The sequence below is a fragment of the Thalia democratica genome, chromosome 9 (assembly GCF_965202585.1).
Source record: "Thalia democratica chromosome 9, ktThaDemo2.hap1.1, whole genome shotgun sequence".
Classification (NCBI taxonomy): domain Eukaryota; kingdom Metazoa; phylum Chordata; class Thaliacea; order Salpida; family Salpidae; genus Thalia; species Thalia democratica.
In genome coordinates this window covers 8,208,140-8,229,480 of record NC_139173.1, presented here as the reverse complement: position 1 = coordinate 8,229,480, position 21,341 = coordinate 8,208,140, and positions in this window count along the sequence as shown.

The following is a 21,341-nucleotide window of genomic DNA, read 5'->3' as shown; positions in this document are numbered from 1 at the left end:
TAAACTTTTCTTCTCGTTCCTTTTTGCATCGAATTCTTTGACAGTTTTTAATTGGCTGAGCAAGCCAGAAAGGTCTTCGTCCACATCTTCTACGTGTGTTTGCTTTACTTTCACCTTTTCAACCTTCTTTTCTTCTTTGTGTTTATCAAATTCAAACATTTTAAAGGAGCTGGCACTACTGTTTGTTTTGTCTCGTTGTGAGAAAAGCTCGTGGTCGTCGTCTGCTTTTTCTTCTTCAAACAAGTCGGAGCTGTCATCCGATGAGTCTTCGTCAAAGATGTCGCGCTTCTTTTGAGCCTGTTCCTTTTTATCAGCTGCCGATTTTTTTCCAGATGACATCTCTTCCGTTGCAGCTGCCAGCTTAAACCCGAAAAAGCGCAAAAAAAATTCCTGGAAAACGATCTTTTTCAGATCGCAGCAAATTTTGAAGAGCGAGTTGATGTTCTCCACCCCACTTCTGGCCTGGTTCCGCTGCTCGATCAAAGTCGAATTGCTTTGAACTAAACTCTTGGGAAAGGGCGGGAAGTAGGTGCCGGAAAACTTTTTGTCCAGCAAATTTCGAAGCGTCAGTATTTCGTCATAAGATTTTTTTATACTGAACGTCACGTCGCTTCCGTCTTGAACTTCCCGCGCTTTTTCCGCACTCCTGCAGCCCAAACTGGCCGCCTTATTGGTGCAAACAATCAGTTGGTAGCTAACTGAAGTTTTCCCGCCAAAAAGTTTTCCCTGCTGCTTTGTGAGCCGGAAGTCGGTAGCTTTCACTTGGACGCCAGTTGTTTTGTTTGTTACTTTTTCAATTGAGACTGCAACTGATGGTATGGGAGCTGACTGCATTTTTGATAACAGTAATTTCTATGGTAAAAACAATGTTTATGAGTGGCTAGAATAAAAGTTATATAAATTAAAAGTTCACATATTTTTTTTTTTGGTTCTTAAAGTGTTTAATAGTTGATAAGAGATAAAACTTTAGTATAAATAAGAGTTTAACTAACACTTTTAAAAATAATAGTTTAACTTTTTTTCCTGCAGTTTTTATATTTTTTTTTTAATTAATATTATCAAAAAAAAAAGCTTTTTTACAAATGTATACAGCAAATTGATTAAATTTGCATAAAAATGACTAGCACTGAAAACTAAAGAAACTAATTAATTACAAAAATACACTTATTTAGTAATTCATCTTAGAATACTATCTAATAAAAAAATTAACTTTAATTTGTTTAGTTAAAAAAACGAAAAATATATTACAAACTACTGATGCAGTACTCATCCATTTGTTAATCGTAATGCAGCTATTCAAAGCAAAGCAAATAAACAAGTTGATTATTAACAATTTTATCGACTATTTGAACAACTTCCGTATGTTAAAACCGATACGTTTTCTTTATCTGATTTAAGTAAACACTTTAACTTTTGAAACTTTATTTTTAAAAGTTGATTAAAACTTCCAAACAAAATAAGCTCGGTTATACAATGAAAATAATAACATGTTTAATTTTTCATGTTAAGTATTATAAACTTAAAAAATGTTACTTCTTACTAATTAAACTATAAAGAGGTATTATTTTTGCAAAAATCTAAAAGCACACCAATATTTAAACATTTTAATAAACATATACAATTTAAAGTTATTAAGCTACTTTTAAAAACTAACAAGTAAGTTAGTTTAACTATTAAAATGAAAGTTAAACTACTCTAATATATCAACAATTATATTAGAGGCCGGCAACATTCATAAGTCCTAGTTCAAAATTTTTTAAAGAAAATAGTCTTCTGATGGCCACAGTTATTTCAAACAACTGTAGTAGTCAACATATAAATACTACTTTAAACAAAAAATATGGTAAAATAAGTGATATAGTAATTAAGAAAATAAGAACCTTATAGTAAGTTTTTACCACAAACATTTTTGTTATTTGTTTTAAAAAAAGTTGTTTTAGCTGAAAAGTGCATCACAGGTCACTTTTGGCCCGCAAGCTTAAAGTATGCATTTGAAATAAGTTTAATGTAAGTAGCAACATGTAAAACAAGTCTATTTTTCAAAACATAAGAAATAAAAAGCTTGTTTTATTAGTTTAAGAACTTATTTATATCTATTGTTCTTCAAACTTATGTAATTTCTAACAATCGGGCTTTTCGTATAATTAATCTTTCTAAAATAGTAAAAAACTGTCATTTGATAGATACTAAAAGTTTGAGTACTATTTTTATTATCACATATATATTTAAAAAAAATATTTAACGTGAATATTTTAATTACTCAAAAACTTTTTCTCATACAGCAATTACTTTTATGTACACTACTTTGTACATGTCCGTAAAATCGGATTTATATTAAAATGTGGAAGTTTTGAACTATTAGAAGTATGGCTATTATCATAACAGTTTGAAATAGCTAATATAAGTTAGTTTGTAAACCTATTTAAACTGTTATACGTTTTATTAGCAAAAAGTGTAACATTATTACTTTATTAATACTTAGTAGCAGAATTCGAAGAAAAATAAAACAAATTACAATTAAACTATATCTACTACAATAAAGAAAGTTTTATAAAACACGTTTCAACGGGCATTTTAAAACAAAGCTATGATATTAGAAGTTTTACTTGTTTGAAGTCAAACTGAAATACTAATCTTAAATTATTAAGAAAATTATTCAAACCGTTAGAATAATATACTTTTATATTGTTAAAAATACTAATAAAAACGAATTATACAGTAATCTCCTTTATTCTACCAACATATGTTTCTGTGTGTCAACGAATCAACACACTTCAACTGGGTTCTGTAAAAAAATAATTACTGTAACAAGAGAACAGAAGCATAGAATAAAGTAGGTGTATACATGTTTTCATTAAAATAATATATTTTCTACAGATAATAGTTATTAATAGGTGAAATACTTAATATTAAATCCGACTGTTATAAAACTATATGATATTTGTAATTTTTAAGTCTAAAATAAATAAGTTAGCTAAATTACACAACAAACATAATATAAACAAACAACTCACGTTAATAGGAAAGATAACTAAATCAAAATCTATCGTTGTTAACTAATGAAACAAATACATTCATTACAACTAATAATTACGTCACAATATAAATGAGGTTATTTAAACTATTTAATTTGTATTGTGAAGAACATTAATTTTGTTTTTATGTACTCTATTTTGAACAAAAATAAAACATTAACCATTAGTTAGTAAATCAATAAAATTTAATAAAACTTAACGACGCTGAAGGCAATAAAAGTCACAGAAACTCAGTGTAACATGTATATTATATATTGAATGTTAGTAATGATTGAATCAAAGTTATAAAGAATTAGGAAGCAAATTTAGTTCAAATGTAAAAATCAAAAAGTGAAAAAATGAAAAAACTAAACTTTAAGGAAAAAAATTAAACTTTAAGGAAAAAACCAAACACAAAAAACATAATTATTACTAGGCTTACAATGTACTGACCGATAATTAATTTACAGCGACATACATAAAATCATAATGACCTGAATTAAATATATATTGTATTTTATAATTAATAAAATAATTAATTGGTAAAGTAGGAGTCGGCTGTTTAATTTAAATATCCCATACAGATATTTTATATATTTAATAAGTAAATTGTGTTATATCATATAGTTTTATAACAGTCGGATTTAATATTAAGTATTTCACTTATTAATAACTATCATCTGTAGAAAATATCTTACTTTAATGAAAACATGTATACACCTACTTTATTCTATGCTTCTGTTCTCTTATTACAGTAATTATTTTTTTTACAGAACCCAGTTGAAGTGTGTTGATTCGTTGACACACAGAAACATATGTTGGTAGAATAAAGGAAGATTACTGTATAATTTGTTTTTATTTATATTCCAGTGAAGTTACTTTACTAGGATCTTTTGTTAGCAAACAATTGAAACTATATTTTGAACAGTTAAAAATACTAATATTAACCTTGAATTTAGTTTAACGCTTTTCAAGGTTTTTCTGAGTCATTTAGTAAAAGAAATAACATCAATTTAACGAATCGTAAAAAGTAAACTAAGCTCACATAAACATTAATCATGTTTAGAGTTATTATAAACTTATTTTTTTAAGTCATTAAAGTGTTATTACGGTTTTTTGTAAAGATATTATAAAGATAGTCTTAAATTGTTTAAGCCTTTAAATAACGGATACGTGCATTCTTCATATAACAAATAAAATCTTAAAGTTTTATAGTTAAAATGTACAATTTCTAATAACTGTTAAGTTAGTTAAAATTAAGCTATGACAAATTTCAACTGCATTAAAGCATTTAGATTTCGAACCACATTAAAAGTAATTGTTTATTTTAAATTTAATAACTTTATATTTCTAAAGTTACAAAGCAAAAATAATTTATAGTTGTTATCTTGATGAGTAACGCACTAACTTTAAGTTTTAAAGTCTTATAAAACATATGTTTATTTACTGACTAAAACGCTTTTTAGTTCAAATATTCCATGTAATTAAAACAAAGATAAAAAGTGCTTTACGTTATTATGATAGTATCTTTAATTATATAAAAGATAGCCAATCTCTTAAACCATAACATATCTAAAAAAGTTCAAAATATATTAATTACAATTTTAATTACGACGTATATATGAACAAGTGTAGGTCATTAATTTTTTCTTTGATTCATTCTTTAAAGGCTAGCTTAGAATAAAATTTCATAATAAGACAGGACAAATTTCAATTCATAAAGTGTAAAAAAATTATGTTAAACTCAAGTTAGCTATAGGTAGTGTTGTATTAGTCGTTTAATTTTTTTTTCTAATCTTTTTAATTGAAAACATAAGCTTATTTTTCATTTGTAATTGTTCAATACTTATGTTCTACTTTGCCTCTTTATAATATTATCAGAAAATTTTAATTTACATATTAGTGCATGCTTTAAATTTTGAGTACTAGTTTTGAAAACTATTATGATACTATTTTGTTTCAAATATTAATAAGTAAATCATTAGAAGAAAGTAAACTTTCTGAGGTCTGTGTTATTTTGTTGTTCGATTTTTTTTTAAGTTAATAAGTTGGTAACAACAAACTCTAATACCTTCTAGCTAGTAAGGTAGTACATTAATACAAGAATAGTTAGTCATCATGAATCAAAAAGTGTTTTAAAACAAAGAAAATGTAAACACTTTCTTTTGATTGACTAAAAAAAACGAACTTATAGAATAACAAAATCTTGTTTTTGTTATAAAGTAAAATAAGCATTTATTAAACAAAAAACAGCTATAGTTAGTTATCAAGTTGAATTTTTTTTATCTCTTAAACATTGGTATAAGTTGAAACATCTTAGGATCAGACAAAAGGACCTTAAGGGGTTTAAAAAGTATTTATTTGTTAAGTAAAGATTTTTAGTTATAAAACGTTACAACTAGTTACAATATAGTATTGTAAAAGTAATATATTTTAAATATTTTTTATAAACGATGTGTTGTAATTGTAGTACTTTTGTTTTAGTAAGTTAGTTTTTAGAACTTTCGTAAAAGGGAATTTTTCAATTACTTGTAAATTTTCTTTGTCCTCTAACAAAATAACCATGCGTCGCCACTGGTTACAATGTTTATATAGCTTAGGGGTTTATAATCTTCCAATTTTACTAAATATTACCAATTTACTGTTTATTTATCAATTTAGTTGTTCGAATCCTCACTGACTATTGTTGTCCTTTAAAAAAGTTATTACCAACTTTGGGGTACCCCATTTTAGATACTAAAGACTTCAAAAGGAATCTTAGCAAAAAAATTCATTAGTGTATTATTTTTGTAAGTCTTAGAATTTTTTTTCAATAGCAAAGTACTCTTCACTGGTATTTATTTTTGAAGTTATCTTTCGAAATAAAATATTTATTATAATTTATAACTGTATTAGATTCTAGAAAATTAGCAACATTTAACATTCCTTTAGTAAAAAAATTGGTGTAAAACATAGATAATTTATTTTTAAAACTTATAAATGACTTAATGAAGGATTGTATAATTTAATTTTGCCTTTTAATAACTATTTATTTTATATATTCAAAAATTTATTGTAAACTAGTGTTATAAATTTCTGCTACTAAACTGTATGAAAATAGAGCCAACATAAAGTTTTTTTGATATTAGATTATGTATTTTCTTTGCTAAATGACGTTTAAACGGTGCTCACTCTAAATTATATTTCAAGTATGCAAATTTATTGTTTTATTGAAACGGTTACTGACCCTTTCATATTACAATTTATTAGTCGGTTAAAAATCTACAAGGTGTTAATTTATACGTCAGAAAGTTAAGCAAGTATACTTGAAATATAGTTTTTTTTTTCAACAATGGTATAACTTAAGTTTAATCAACAAAAGATAAATATACGCAGTGGTTTAAGAAAATAAATCTTAACCCTGTTTCGTAACAACTTCAAAATCGTTTGACTTATATAATTAGTTTAATGGCGTTCAAGATTAACTGACCGAAAAATTTCATTTTTATATTCTTTTCAGCGTGCTTTTAAAAAGACGAAGTTCAGATTACTCAAAGTTCAGCTACTTACATTTACTACTTTTATTAATTTTATTTTACATTTTGAAACTTTTGTTACTAAAGGAGATTTTATTTAAAAGATGAAGCTATTAAATATGTTATAATAAAGTTTAGTTATTATAAATTTTACATAATTTTTTAAAGCTTGATTTATACATAAGAAAATTAACCCTTATTAATAAATATCAAAGTTAAACCAAAATAACAAAATTTCCAAGTATAAAAAATGTTTTAATGATTATTTTTTATTGTGTAAATAAAACTATTCCTAGTTTAGTTATTCCTTAGTTTTACTTCACAAAATCGCGTAATATTTTTTTTTTGTTTAACGTATTAACAGCTACTCTTTCAAATTATTAAACAAAGGTGATGACATGGTTGCTTTAAGTTTATTAACTTGAATGCTTTTCTTAACCCAATGTATTAATTTTTTTTTAACATTTTTAATAATGATATCATTACTTGAAGAAAAATTAATAATAATAAATGCAGTTCAATAAAAACCTTTCGAGTATACTAATAATTGTAAAGCAAAATAATAAGAAACTTTTAGTATTCTAAAAGTTTAAAAAAATTAAACATAAAAACTAGACTTTTTTAAATAGATAATAACATGCTTTAGTACAAGAAAAACTGTTTTTTTTTCATTTTTAATTTTTTATAAAGGTCAAAAAAAAGTAAGCTACAAGGTTTATAAGTATTTTAACGTTAATTGAAAAAAAAGATCTAAAACTAAAAAGCTTAGAATCATAATAATATAGACTTGTATTAGCTTACTAGAAATAACTTTTAAAAAGCGTAAATTCTGTGACTGCTGACACTTTTAAGCAGTTAAGTTTTATCAACATATAACAGCAAGTTCATCTAAAGTGTGTTTACCTGGTTATTGAACATAATCAAACTAGTAGTTTAGATATCAGAAGTATGTGAATGTTAAAACGTTATACTTATAAAACTTTGTAGAAAAAAAATATTTAATTAAAAAAAAAAAACTTGTTGGAAGTTTACAAGTTAATTTGATAAATTAATTTTAATTAATCGGTTGATGACTAAAACCATCAGAAAAAAACTACATAGATGTTTAAAAAGTTTTGTGTTAACTTAAAAAAAAAGTATCAACTGTAATCTACAATTAAAGGTTGTTTTCTAACTTTCTATTAATATCAGATATTCTATTTTCTACCAATAATCTAAATTTTGTAAGATGCAAGTAAAAATGAAAATATTTAAACAACTCCCTTTATAGTTAGAAAAGATAAACTTTGAATTTTTATCAAATCAAAACACCAAAAAAAAGAATCTATATACTTTTATAGCTAATTTTTTACTTAATATTCTTTTAAAAAATAATTATTATCATATTAATACAACTGGACCATGTTGAAACAAGCTTAAACAAAAGTTTATCACTTTAGAAAACAAAATGAGGAAAAACAAAATATTTTCAGAATGATAAACTTTGTTTCCTTTTTAAAGCAGCTATGGGTGAAAAAGGACAGATATTAACAAAATAAAAATAAAAGTTAAAACTTAACTGAGTAGTTAAAATGTTTGCAAATACTTTAAAGTATTGAGTAATTGAATTATTTTTTTAAACCAAATTAAGTGTAAAATTAACAAAAAAAAAAAAATTAAAAATTTTTTTTAGACCGTGAAAACTAGTGTAAACTTATTAAGGCTTGATAAATACAAGTGCATAATTTTTATACTTATACTCGTGATAAAAAGGTAGTGTTCTTCTGATTATAATTATAAACTCAATAAGCACTACACTGCACCACCAACAACAGTCCAGGCGAAAATATGCGACAATGTTGTCCTTATTAGGACACATCAAGTAGACACTTTGAAGTGCTTGAAACTTTTCGATTCTAGCTAGATCAAACAAACGTAAGCTGTAGTTTTATATTGAAACTGACAACGTTTTAACAATGAGCTGTGAACGATCAATTGACTGGTGTGTCCTAATGAAGACAAAACAAAGTCGCAAAATATCACATGGATTGTTGTTAATGATCGTGTAATACAGTCTAGTGCTTTACTGAAGATAATAATAACGATAAAATGTTTAAAAACTTTGAAATTATGATATAAAAAAATTACTTTCAGAAACTTAGTTCTTAAATAAATCTTAATAACTTATCTTTGAAATTTTAAACTCGAAATTGCAAACATGAAAATTCCATCCTTAAAAATAACTAGTTTTATGTTATTTAAAAAAATAATATTTTTAAATTAGGCAGAACTTTATTTTAATTTTTAACAATCAAAAATAAGCATGCATCATTGAAATTTCCTGAATTCTTATTTTCAGGTATTTTTGCAAAATAGCGACGTGGATCGTGTTCATGTCCCCTATCAGCTCTTCGGGCGTCCTAAACTGGTCCGCGTCTTTGGCGAACGACAAAAACTCCCCGGTCAGGTTCAGAGGCTCGCTTCCGGTGGCCTTGTACCTGATAAAGTCCCGGTTGAGGTTACCTAGCAACTGCTGACACCCTTCCACGGTCGGCACCTGTCGCACCCTGGCCCTGTTGCGTTCGACGGATCTGTTTGCGAAGCTCCTCAGCGACTCGTACCTCTCGTACACTACTCTCTCCACTCCGTAGCAACGGGAGAGGGTCTTCTGGTTGCCATGGAGGGACATGCGGCGCATCATCTCCGATACGTCGTCTTCTTCTTGTGACGTAACAGCAACCACGTCCTCATCGGGATCGAAATGCCCGTAGAAGCACGTTTCAACGTTGCCACCTAGCGACCAAAAGTTTTCCATTCTGCCTTCCAGTAAGTCGATGCTTAAAACCATTTATCTGTTAGTTTGTTTTACAGTTTATATATCCACTACTTTTATTTTGAGTTAGGAATTTTATTACAAAATTTATATGAAGTTTGACTTCATTCAAAATTTTATTATCAAATGCTAGTTGCTTAGAAACAGAAAAAAGTTAAATTTTTTTTACGAAATTTAGTTTTTAGAAGTTACAATTGAATAACTATTGCTTAAATTGTTTTTTGAAACGCTTCTATTTATAAAAAACTGATCGCGAATATTTCAATAAATTCTAGTTTAATAGTTATGGCTTTAATTATAATAAATAAATCAAATAAAATACTACATAAGATGTTAAGTTTACTAAATATTTTTATATAAAACACTTGACTACAAAGTAACTTTTATACAAATAGTACAAATGTGTATGAAAAGACAAAACTTTAAACTTCAATATTCATTCTTTTACTTACAAAATCTAAACTATAAATCCAAAACCATAAGAAAAATAATTTGATTGTCTGCTTTAAAAGTTTATACTATAAAAACAGACTTATCCAAACAATTTTAGGAGTAAACATTTTTCAAGACTATAACTAACTTTTTCAATAATAATATCAAAAATAAAACTCAAAAGTATGAAACAAAATTGTTCTGTTTCACTCAACTCAAGTTCAAAAAAAAATCTTATTTAAAACAGTAAAAGTTAAAAGAATTGAAAATATAATTGTATTACTATGCTCAAGTTCAAAAAGAAGTTTAATGCTGTTTGCATTTCTTGAAAGAATTTCACAAATGCTATGATCGCAAATAACTCGTGATCGCTTACGTAAGAATGTGACGTCATAATACGCAGCTACATCCTTCAAAACCAAGTTCAGTAGTGTATTGTGAGAAAGTAACATCATACTTGATATCTAACTTGAAATGTAACTATTTTGACTAACTAACATTATTTTTAAACGTCCGAATATTTTTAATTGTTTTTTTCATAAGCTTTCATTTTTACCTTTTCAATAAACACATTTAAAACGCTTATGAGTTTTGACTATTTATAATTTTGTAAGCATTGTTATAAATAAGCAAACTAACCATGTTTTGAATATATGTTTTATAAATTTTTCTTTACAAACTGTACTTATGTTTACAAGTTTTGAAACCCTTATGCACCATTTCAAAAGTTTGTATAGCTTTGAAGTACACTAGATGACTAGAACATAAAAATGCATATTGTAATCTACATGTTAATTTATTAATATCTCATTTATAAAACTTATTAATACCTATGCTGAATTTTTTTTGTTATCAAATAGTAAACTGTCTCTTTCTTTTTTATTTAATAAAAACAAATGTGCTTAACTTAAATCGTCGTTAATTTTATCTAAAATATCTAGTAATGTAAAGCAAGCACTTTCAGCTGACTATTAAGAAAGTAATTGATCACTTCAAAGTTTGGACTGATAAAATTTACTTTAAAAACAAAGAAGGTTGGCTTATATAAACGCAAATAGCGTGGTTAGCACATTCTACAAAGCACATTCTACAAACCGCTGGCATCCTTCAAATCACGAACATGCACACTTTTCTCATATCACTTGCACTTGAATGTTTTTTGCTTGTGTAGGTAAGTATGCAGAAAGCAAAGTGTTTTGAATGCGGAAATGAAATAACTAGTTCTTTAATGGTTAAACTAAACATATTGCTTAAACTTTGTTTATACAGTACAATAACCTACTAATATATTTGCTCGTAAGTTTTTAATGAAAGTTTTGTTTTTTTATTGAATTTTTAATTTTTAAAAAACATTTTACCTATTACGCAAAACAAGAATGATTTAATATAAAGAATTTGTGGTGCTGTTGTTTTGGATCTTTTTATAAGTTTTAAAACATACATAAGATTAGTCACTTAAAAGTCTTTTTTACCCATAACTAATAAAATTAGTAAAATAAGCCAAGTAAATTAGTAAGATCATATACATACTACCTATAGTTTTTAGTAAAATGTAAAACTTTTATTTAAAGTACTTAAATATAACTCCTAATTAACAAAGTGTTTTTAAACCATTCTAATTATAATTTTACTTTTAAAGTAGTATGTCTTATACTAATTTACTAAATGCTTGTGGTTTTAATACGTTTAAGCAGTAGTAAACATTTTAAAACTTTACTTTCTGTAGAACTTTAATGTTTACAGTATGAAGTCATTAGATAAAATAAGTTTGTAATATTTTAATTTAATAATATTTAAAATGTTTAATATCTAAAAAACTTAATTTAAGTAATATAAATAAAAAGCTCATTTGCAAAGAAAAACAAAATACTACAGTTCTTCATCTAACTATATATATACTTTTACAATATTTAAAAAATAACTGACACTTCCTGTTAGTTAGTACTTAAATATTTTGTTTTCGGGATTTCCGCTTTTATACGACACTTTATATTCTTACTTATTTAGCGAAAAATAATTATACATTATTGCTCAACTAATTCTTTTTATTTTGAAAAACTTCCGCTTATTAAAGTTAAAATAATCAACAAAAACTGGTATTTGAGTTAAATGGTAATAATGCCAAAAGATAGGTACAGCTAGCTGGTAGGTTTACTTTTTCTTTTATTTACTTATTTCATGCAACAAGGTTAAGTGCAAAAAAAAAATAACAAGCTAGTTGTGGATATTTATTATTTACATTTTAAAGGAAAAATAAAAGTTATTTTATCTACTTGTTTAAAAAATTTAAAAAAAATCGCTTCTCTACATTAACTTGTTTTTTTTTTATACACTCTCTACAGTTATTAAAAAATTATGTTATGAACTGAAAATAAAAACACTATGGTGTATAGTTTTGCTAGTCGATTAAAGACTTTTAAAAAGCAATAATCAAAGTGATTTAGTTTTAAAACTTACTATAAGTTTATTCTCGGATATATACACATCATATAAATAGTTGTAGTAATTTGTATAAGATCTATGCCTATCACTCAAAACTCGCAATAACTTACAAAAGTTAAAAATCTTAGTCAACAACTCTTTATTTATACTATAAAAATTATAAGTAAGACTGTATTATGAAATGTGCCCTCTTTAGATATATTTTTTAAAAGCTACCATAAATTTTTTGAAATAAAATATATTTATATAATACTAAATACAAAAATTAGATCTACATAAGAGTATATATTTTGTAATTTAAAAGCTATACGAAGTTTGAGATAAAAATTTAATTTTAGCAGATCAGACAAGTTAAAAGTGCAACTATGTACTCAGCATATAAAGTTATACAGAATTTGTCACAAAATAATTTTTACTTTTAAAACCACTAAAATGAACCGCACGACCATAAAACCATGCAACATTCTGCAACCTAATTTCGTCCTTATTAATTTCATAATTTAAAACGAAAACATTCTAAACAATAAAGACATTTAAAAGTTAATTTATTATCATAAAAGCAAAACTCAGTAGTTTTAACAAAATTTTAAGCTCACATACGTATATTAAAAAAAATAAGACCATAATTAGAAAAATAATTAAATGATGAGTTTTGATTAACTCCTAGTTTTCAAACAACAAATCTAACAGAACTTCAAAACGTTTATTTATGAGATTATTTGAAATTGTAAAACTTTAACGGGGTTGCCACTGGTTTTTGAGAAATTTCTTCCAAGGTTTATACGTGTTTGGGTCTATTTTTGGTTTAAATTTAAGTTAAAAAACTGTGTTGTATAGCATAACAACAATGAAAATATACTATTAAGCTACTTTAAATGTGTTTTTTAGTAAAAAAAAATTATTGATGATGACAAACTTTTTGATCTATATGATTTTTCGTGTCGAATTAAAAATTTTCTTCTTAATATATAAAAATTGTTAAAAATTCTAGGTTGTTTAATGATTTGAGTTTACAAAGTTTTTTTTCCAAAAATTCCTAAACTCCAGGTTTTCAAGTCTTAATTGTCAAATTCAAGGTTTTGTGGCAACCCTGTTTTAAGTATCAAATTAATAAATTATTTTCTTAAAAGTTGTATATCTCTTATAAATTGTCGAAATTCTGACAGAAAAATTTAAGTTATAGAACTGTACTTTATTTCAATTTACTTGCAAAAGCCTAGGGACCGAAAAACTCCGCGGTGTACTTTTTAGCTGAAAACCTTTCCAGAGTTTCACCAAAACAATTTAAAATTTTGGTGGTAAAAAGTTATTATTCAGGCTTTTAAATTAACAGTAAATAGTAATAACTTATGATTTATTATGGCTTATACTCTGAACTTTTTGTTCAAACTAGTAACATTTTACTGAAAAACATATTTATTATAACTATGGCCCGTGAAAAAAAATTTTTAGAAAAAAAGCGGCCCACAACTTATAATGGCTGCCAATGTCACCGAAGAAGCGATAGTGGTACTGAGAAAAAAATAAAATAAGTCAGTACAAAAGACAAAAAAATTTATGCTACGCAATATTTTATTTTATTACCCATAAGTATAAAAACATATATAAAAAACAATCAAATAAAAAAACAGCTAGCTAGCATATTTAGCAATACACCAATACACAAGTAAAGCAACAACATATAACAAACATATATTCTAAGTTTACCAACATTACCAAAAGACAACAAAAATTTATGCTAAGCAATATTTTATTACCCAAAAGTATAAAAACATATATATATATAAAACAATCAAATAGAAAAACAGCTAGCTAGCATATATAGCAATTCACAAGTAAAACAACAACATATATTCAAAGCTTACCAACATTACCACAAAAAGTTTTTACTAAGTAATAATTTGCTATAAATGAAAAATTTAAACTTTTGTTTTACGGTAACTTTTGTGGCATAGTTGTTGTTTTTAAAATGATAACAAAGAAAAATACTGTAAAGTTTTAATTAAAAAGTTATTAAATTTTTTCGTTTTTTGTTTTAAAGGAAGTTTGAAAAATCATATATCAAAACAACAATAAATGGGCTTGACATTTTTCAAGATGTTAAAAATGATAGCTATACAAATAATGAAACATTTAACAACTTTGAAAAGTTATAGGTATTTAACTTGAACAATTTAAACTGTTAAAATTTGTTTTGTAGTTAAACAAATTTGAAAGTAATTAAGTAAATGTATTTAGCACCAGTAGACTAATTTTTAGCTTTACACATTGACAATTAAAAACTAAATATTCAGAACACTTATAATTCAAACAAACACTTTTATATTAACTTAATAAGACATAGGCTTTAAACACTTTATTATAATCTAAAATAATGTCAGTTTTTTAATTTTATTTTAGGTTTTTATATACTCATATAATAAAGACATCTATATGCTTTTAAAAAGAATGTTATACCATTAATAATGCACTTTTTAAATATATGTAATTAAACTTCACTCTTTTTTCAGATTAACTTTATATAAGAAGAAAATTAAAGGTAAATATCAAATTAAAAAAAAAATTAATTCATACAATGCTAAACTTATTTTAAGATCAAACACGACAAAAATAAAAATACTAATAAAGAAACTCAATTAAAAGTTAAGTACTTGCATGGCAGTAAAAGTAAAGTAAAAATATAATAACTTCAGCTCCTTTTTACTTCTATATTTCACCTCCACTCACAAGTTAGCAAGCTTGAACATAGAGCTGACAACTGTAATTATTTCATAATGTTAACAACATATAAAAAATATGATAAGAGTATAAAATTTTAAATGATTCACACTAAAATTGGTTTAATTTTACAACACTTTGTAACAAAAGTATGTTTACAAGTGCACAAATAATTCAATTAAATTAGAAGTATAACTTACTGCTTTTAGCCTTGACGAAACATTCCATGTAATTTTGTGATTCTTGAGGTGTCATGCGCTTAAGTCTTTCCTTGTCAAGAGTTATTTCTGGTTCAGGCTTCTGTATAAAATTTTAAGGTCTTAATTTTTTTTTAATAATAATTTACTAGTGTACACACCTAATTGAAAATAATAATACAATTAAATCAAAATAAATAAATTACATTACTTTTTTTTTATTACTGATAAATAAATTTACTATGTAAAATTAGTTAAAACGTTTAAAATAATTTTGTTTAAGCTTTCAAAAATGTAATCTCAATTGAAATTATCTGTTATACTAAACATTCTTAATAAAGCTCAAACATACTTTTATACTGTTTTCAGGAAATTTGACGCCTTTCTTAGGTAAAAGTTTGTTTTGACTCAACAGTTTTTCTTTATTAGTAGTGGACACAAACTTGAGAACATCATTTTCTTTTTGGAAATAAGTTTGTTTCACATATTCAGAACATCTAATCAGTTGTAAACTTAGTTATACATGTTTTCTAATAAAAAACATTCAAAAGTAGTTTAGCCTCAAACTAAATCACAAAGCTGCCACAACATCAAACAGTATATTTAATTTCAAATAAATTTACCACAAACTTTGCTTTGAAGTTTAAAACATTGAAAAAATATGTTTACAAGTAACTTGTAAACATATAACCATACACTCAAGTTAAACAAAATGTTTGAAAAAGTTTTTTTAATAAAAATATTTTAAACGTACTTGTTTCTGTTTGATGCTTCTTGTTGAAGCTTTGGTTGGCTCAAATCAGGTGAATTTTCAGTTACTTTTTCCAATTTCAGCCTTTTATTAAGAGGGCAATTCTGTTTAAAAATATACACTTTTTTAAACTCGTAAGCTAAGTACTTACAATTTTTTTTTACAGTGTAACTGCATAATATTATGTATTCATACTACTGACTAACACCAACATCATACTTAAAATTTATATAATTTTATGTTTAGTTATTATAGTTTTATCTCAAACGTATTTTTTTCTATGATAAACAAACAATTGTAATTTTAATAATCTTTAAATTATAGTTTAGTTAATTTCGTGTAACAACGGCCATATGGGGTCAACCTGTATTTTTACAAATAAATAATAGTTTGAAAGTTTTTATCTTAACTAATAAATAATTTTCACTGATTTAAAAACTTCAACATTTTTTTAAATTATTGGATTAAAGGTATGTAAAAACAATTTTTAAGAAGTTCTATTTGTGTGCCTTGTCCTAATATTTCAAAGCAATATTTTTTTCAATTGACTCATTCACATTAAAACTGTATTAGATAATGCAGTTTTGTATTTTAAATATAAATGATTAATTGTTTTTTTACCCATAAGGGCCTAATATTCTTTTATAGAAAAAACTGATATTTGTATTTGTAAGAACTTTTTAGTATAAAATTAACTACAGTTTACAAAATGTTGCAACATTTTTATCACCTATTGAGATTTTTAAACTTGTAACGAGCTTTCGCACACAATTATGGAGAAAAATTGTTCTCTTTTGTCAATTCTCTCAGAAAGATAAAAAGTTTCAAAAAACTACTTTTTTAAAAGTTAATCAAGCTACTGGTTTATAGTTTAAAGGGATTGTTTCTAACATAACAAAATATTGTAATCAAAAAATAAGTTTTACAAAGAATAAGGTCATTTAAAAAAATCTTTTTTAAACTTTAATAGAAAAATTAATAACAATAACTTTGTACTTTACAAATCTCAATAGTACTGAATAAAATTTTAATTTATTTCTTTTAAAACTGAAGAGAAAAATACAGTTTTAGTTAAGAAGTTTTTGTTTACCTTAAGTAAAAGAAAGTTTTTATAAACACTCTATTTTTGATCCGTTATGTTTCAAAAACTACTGCGAGCTTTGTAAGTAACTAAAAATTATGAGACAGTTTGAAAACACTACAAAACAAAAATTAAGTTTTTAATAACAAAGTGTACTCCTTTCCTTTTTGTCGATTAAAGTCTAACATTAAAAGGCTTTTTAATTAGATTTAGTGAATATTTAAACTCCTCTGCATTAGATGTATAACATTTAGTAATTTTTGAGAGAAAAAAATGGCTTGTATAAGTATGTATACTAGGGTGCTTATTTTTACAGCAACTTTTTAGTTTCCAGCTGGAATTAAAAAAAAATATGTTTATGAAATATGAAAAAAATACCCTGTGCAAAATCTTAGATAATTTGAAGAAACTTTCACCTTGGCACCGATAGATTTTCTAAAAACTAACTTAATACAAACTGTATGAGTCCCAAAAAATTCAACCTTTGAATTCTTTGCTGAAAATTTTTACATGTGGCCAATTATCACAAAAACACATTGTGCACAATTAAATGCACAATAACAAAGTTTTATTGAGGTGAAACTTGATTTTATGTAATTTTTATTAATTTTTGTAAGTTTTCTTAAATTTCCAGTTTTTTTTCAAAAAACAAGAAATGTTACTATAAACTTTCTTTAATTCATAAAAATTAAAAACAATGTGTTTTTGTGATAATCAACCACTTTGTATACTTCATTAATTTTTAAATGACTCCTTTTTAAACTTAAATAAAATGTTTATACTCTAAAAAGTTAAACATAAGTCCTTATAACAATTTTTTTTATATGTGTGAATAGAAACTTTGATTTTTAAATAAAACAATTGATTTTTTTATGCAAAATTACTATCAGAAATTTTCTCTAAAATCATTTTTTTGCTTACCTCTCCACTTTCAACAGATTTCTCTCTTTTTAATGCTCTTTTAGGTGCTGTCTCTTCATTAGCTCTTTTTTGAGCTTGCTTTTTTTGCATCTTGCTTATTTTCTCATTAAAACATTTTTGTACTGATATAGCCATTTTAGAAATGTAATGATCAGGCTGAGAATATATAATTAATTATAATGTATTAAAGCAACTAAATCAAAACCTAATAGACATTTTTAAATAACATTTAGTATTTTCAAGTTTTAAAGACATTCATTTTAATCAAATGTTGTTTTTAAATGAGAATTGTCAAATTTAGTTATAGTTTATTGTGTGTTATTTTAAGACAAAAAACTTTTTTTTAGTTTATAAAGTGCAAATGTTTAGCTATTAGTAAGCTTGAAAACCCATTTTTTTTAATAAAAAATATTTAAAAAAATATAACATACACCATTGTACTTGCAGCAGTTGTCAAACATAAGTTGAAAATCATCACAGCATTCATTAATGCTTTCATACTGATTATTTTGCAATTTTTTCTTGATTGTTTGCAAGCACATGGGGTTTTTAATAACATCAAAGTAGTCCTGTTTTTATACAATTGAAGTAGAATTTTTCATAGCTATACAGAACCCTCCTGGTACTTATAAAATAGGTAAATAAATTGTTATTAAGCCATTTTGTAAAACTTTTATAATGAAGAAAAAAATATGTTTAGAAAATAACTAGTATTTTTATAATAAATATACATAATAAATAAATGTATTTAATTATTTAAATAAGCTCTTTACATTTCAGTAAATTAAGCAATCTTTTTTAGTTAAGACAAATAACTATATATAATAAATATACTAAATTTAGATACAAATATATGGTTAAAATAGAATTTACATAAAACTAAATTAAAATAAAAGACTCATAAGTTGAAGAATATATATTTTTTAAATTATAACAAAAATTTTTTTATAGTATATTAATTAAATACATAAACAAACTAACAGGAATATTGAGTTGTACTGGATCAACAGGTTTTTTAAAAGGTCCACTGTAAGGATGTTTTAGTATGGAGGGCATGACCTTTGTTTTGATGTATTTGAGTTGATAAGTTGTTGAGTGCATATTAGTTTAAAATATTTAACTGAAAATTACTGAATCTGGTCAAAATTTAAATAATGCTTTGGAATATTTTTTAAATAATTTTCTTAGTTTTTCTAAAATACATGATTTTGACTCTATAATTTACAAATTTAAAAAATATTTATGCTTTAAATTTTGTTATGTAAAAACAAAAAAAAATTGTTAAAAAAAATTTTGGTAATATAAAACACTTTTTCTAATAGTTTAAGTTTTTCACAATCACAAGCAAACTAACTTACTTTAGGTTTACTTATTAACGAATTTGAAGCTGTTTAGTTAGTTTTAGACTGTTATAAGTACTTAATTTTTACAATAAAATTAAAAACTTGATTTAGTTATAAAGCATATAATCAACATTAGAATAAGTTTTTTAATTATGTTTATAACATAGTTATAAACACTTAACCTATCAAGTTTAATAAAAGAAAACTTGTAAACAAATTTTAGTTTAACAATTTAGAAAGTTAAAAGATATCAATATTTATAAAAATATTTTATATTTAGTATATCTTATTTAAATATACCAATTTTTTTCACCATTTATATCACTAAACAATTTTTCTGGGTTTTTAAAAACAATTGTGAATTTTGCTTTATCAAATATATAAACTTGAGACTGAATAAACAATTAAAAAACAAGTATAACATGTATTTTGGTGGTTAATTAAGCAAAGTTTTAATGTTTTTACAAAGCAGAATATAATTTCAACATTAAAAATAAATTTTGGAAAAAATTAAGAATTTCAACAGAAATATTATATTGTTCAAATTGCACTTTTGGACTTAAACTCAAAGCATGTGCTTATAATAACTTTAATCAATTATTTGAAATTTTGTAAGACATATAGAATTACTTATATGCCGTTTTACTTGAAAACATGCAGTTAATATAGTGTAATTCCCAAATTAGTAGAAGTGATAAAAAACTAATAAGTTGGGTTTGTTCAAACAATTGTATATTTAAAATTTAAGATAATTCTAATTAAAATATGGTTTGCAGTAAAAACCAAAAAATTTTAAGTTTGAATATAAACTGCTTTAATGTATACAAGCACTTTAGACTGTAGAGTTAAACAAAAAAGTTCTAAAATGTAAACCAGAAAACTCATAAACTTAGTAATAAATGTTTAAGGTACGTTAAGGCTTTTTATCTTAACATAATTAAAATTTAAGTTATGCAAGATATAGACTACAGATATTTGAAGTGAGCGACGAATTAAGAGACTAAATTATTTTTTACTGCGTTTCAATTGATGTATCTGATTTGTGAAAAATTTTCATGAAAAAGCATGTAATGCACTGAACAAAATATCAACAAATAAATATTTTGATTAGAATAGCAAAAAAACTGTTGTTAGTGAACAATTTAAATCACTTAAAGCTTGAAACTAAACATTTAAATATTTTCCTTGATAAACTTTTGTTATATTATATCTTAAGAGACAAGTAACATTTCAACAATAACATTTTTGATGCATGTCACTTAAAGAAGTTTAATGTATTTTTCATACAAATTTTTGAAAACCTACAATTTTCATAATGTGCAAGTTCATGTAATAAGTATGTTTGATTTTCAGTTATTAAAATGAAACTTGTTATAAAGTTTAGATAAAACAAATTTAGATATAAACAACAATAATGTATAAACAAATAACTTACAATCATTTAAACAACTATTTTACTTTTTTTACTTGATCAATGGTTAAGATATAAAATAGATTTTAAAAAACTCAGAAAATAAACTTATGTTTTATAGGCCACTTTCACTTCATAGTTTTTTATTTTAATTTTAACTATACATGAGTTTTTGAAATTACAAGCCACTAATAGTTTGTAACTTATTAGTTCACTTTTTAATTACTGTTTATAGGTTTTAATTAATAATTATAACTTTAATAATTGCTCTTAAAATATTGGTTAGCGGCAGATAGAACTCACGGCAGATAGACTCACGCATTAAAACTTTAAGCTGTCAAATATACTTTAACAGCTTGAAACTCTCAGATACTTTTTCTTTTTAACTTTTTAGTGATTTACAAACCTTTATGTTGCACAAGTAGTTGTTACTAAAGGTTTCTTTTCTTTAACAACAAACTCAGCATGTTTTATTTAAACATATGTAAATATGTAAACAATTAAATCTTATCAAAGTCATACTTTTAACAGGAAGTAAATAATTTGATTTTATAATTCAGTATTCAAAAGTTCTAAAATAAACTAAAACATTGTTAATTATTATAACAAAGAACAACTTCTTACAATAAAAAAAGTTAATATTACACTTTAACTACAAGTTTGTTTTTCAGAATTTCCAAAGCAAAAAATATTTACTTAAAATA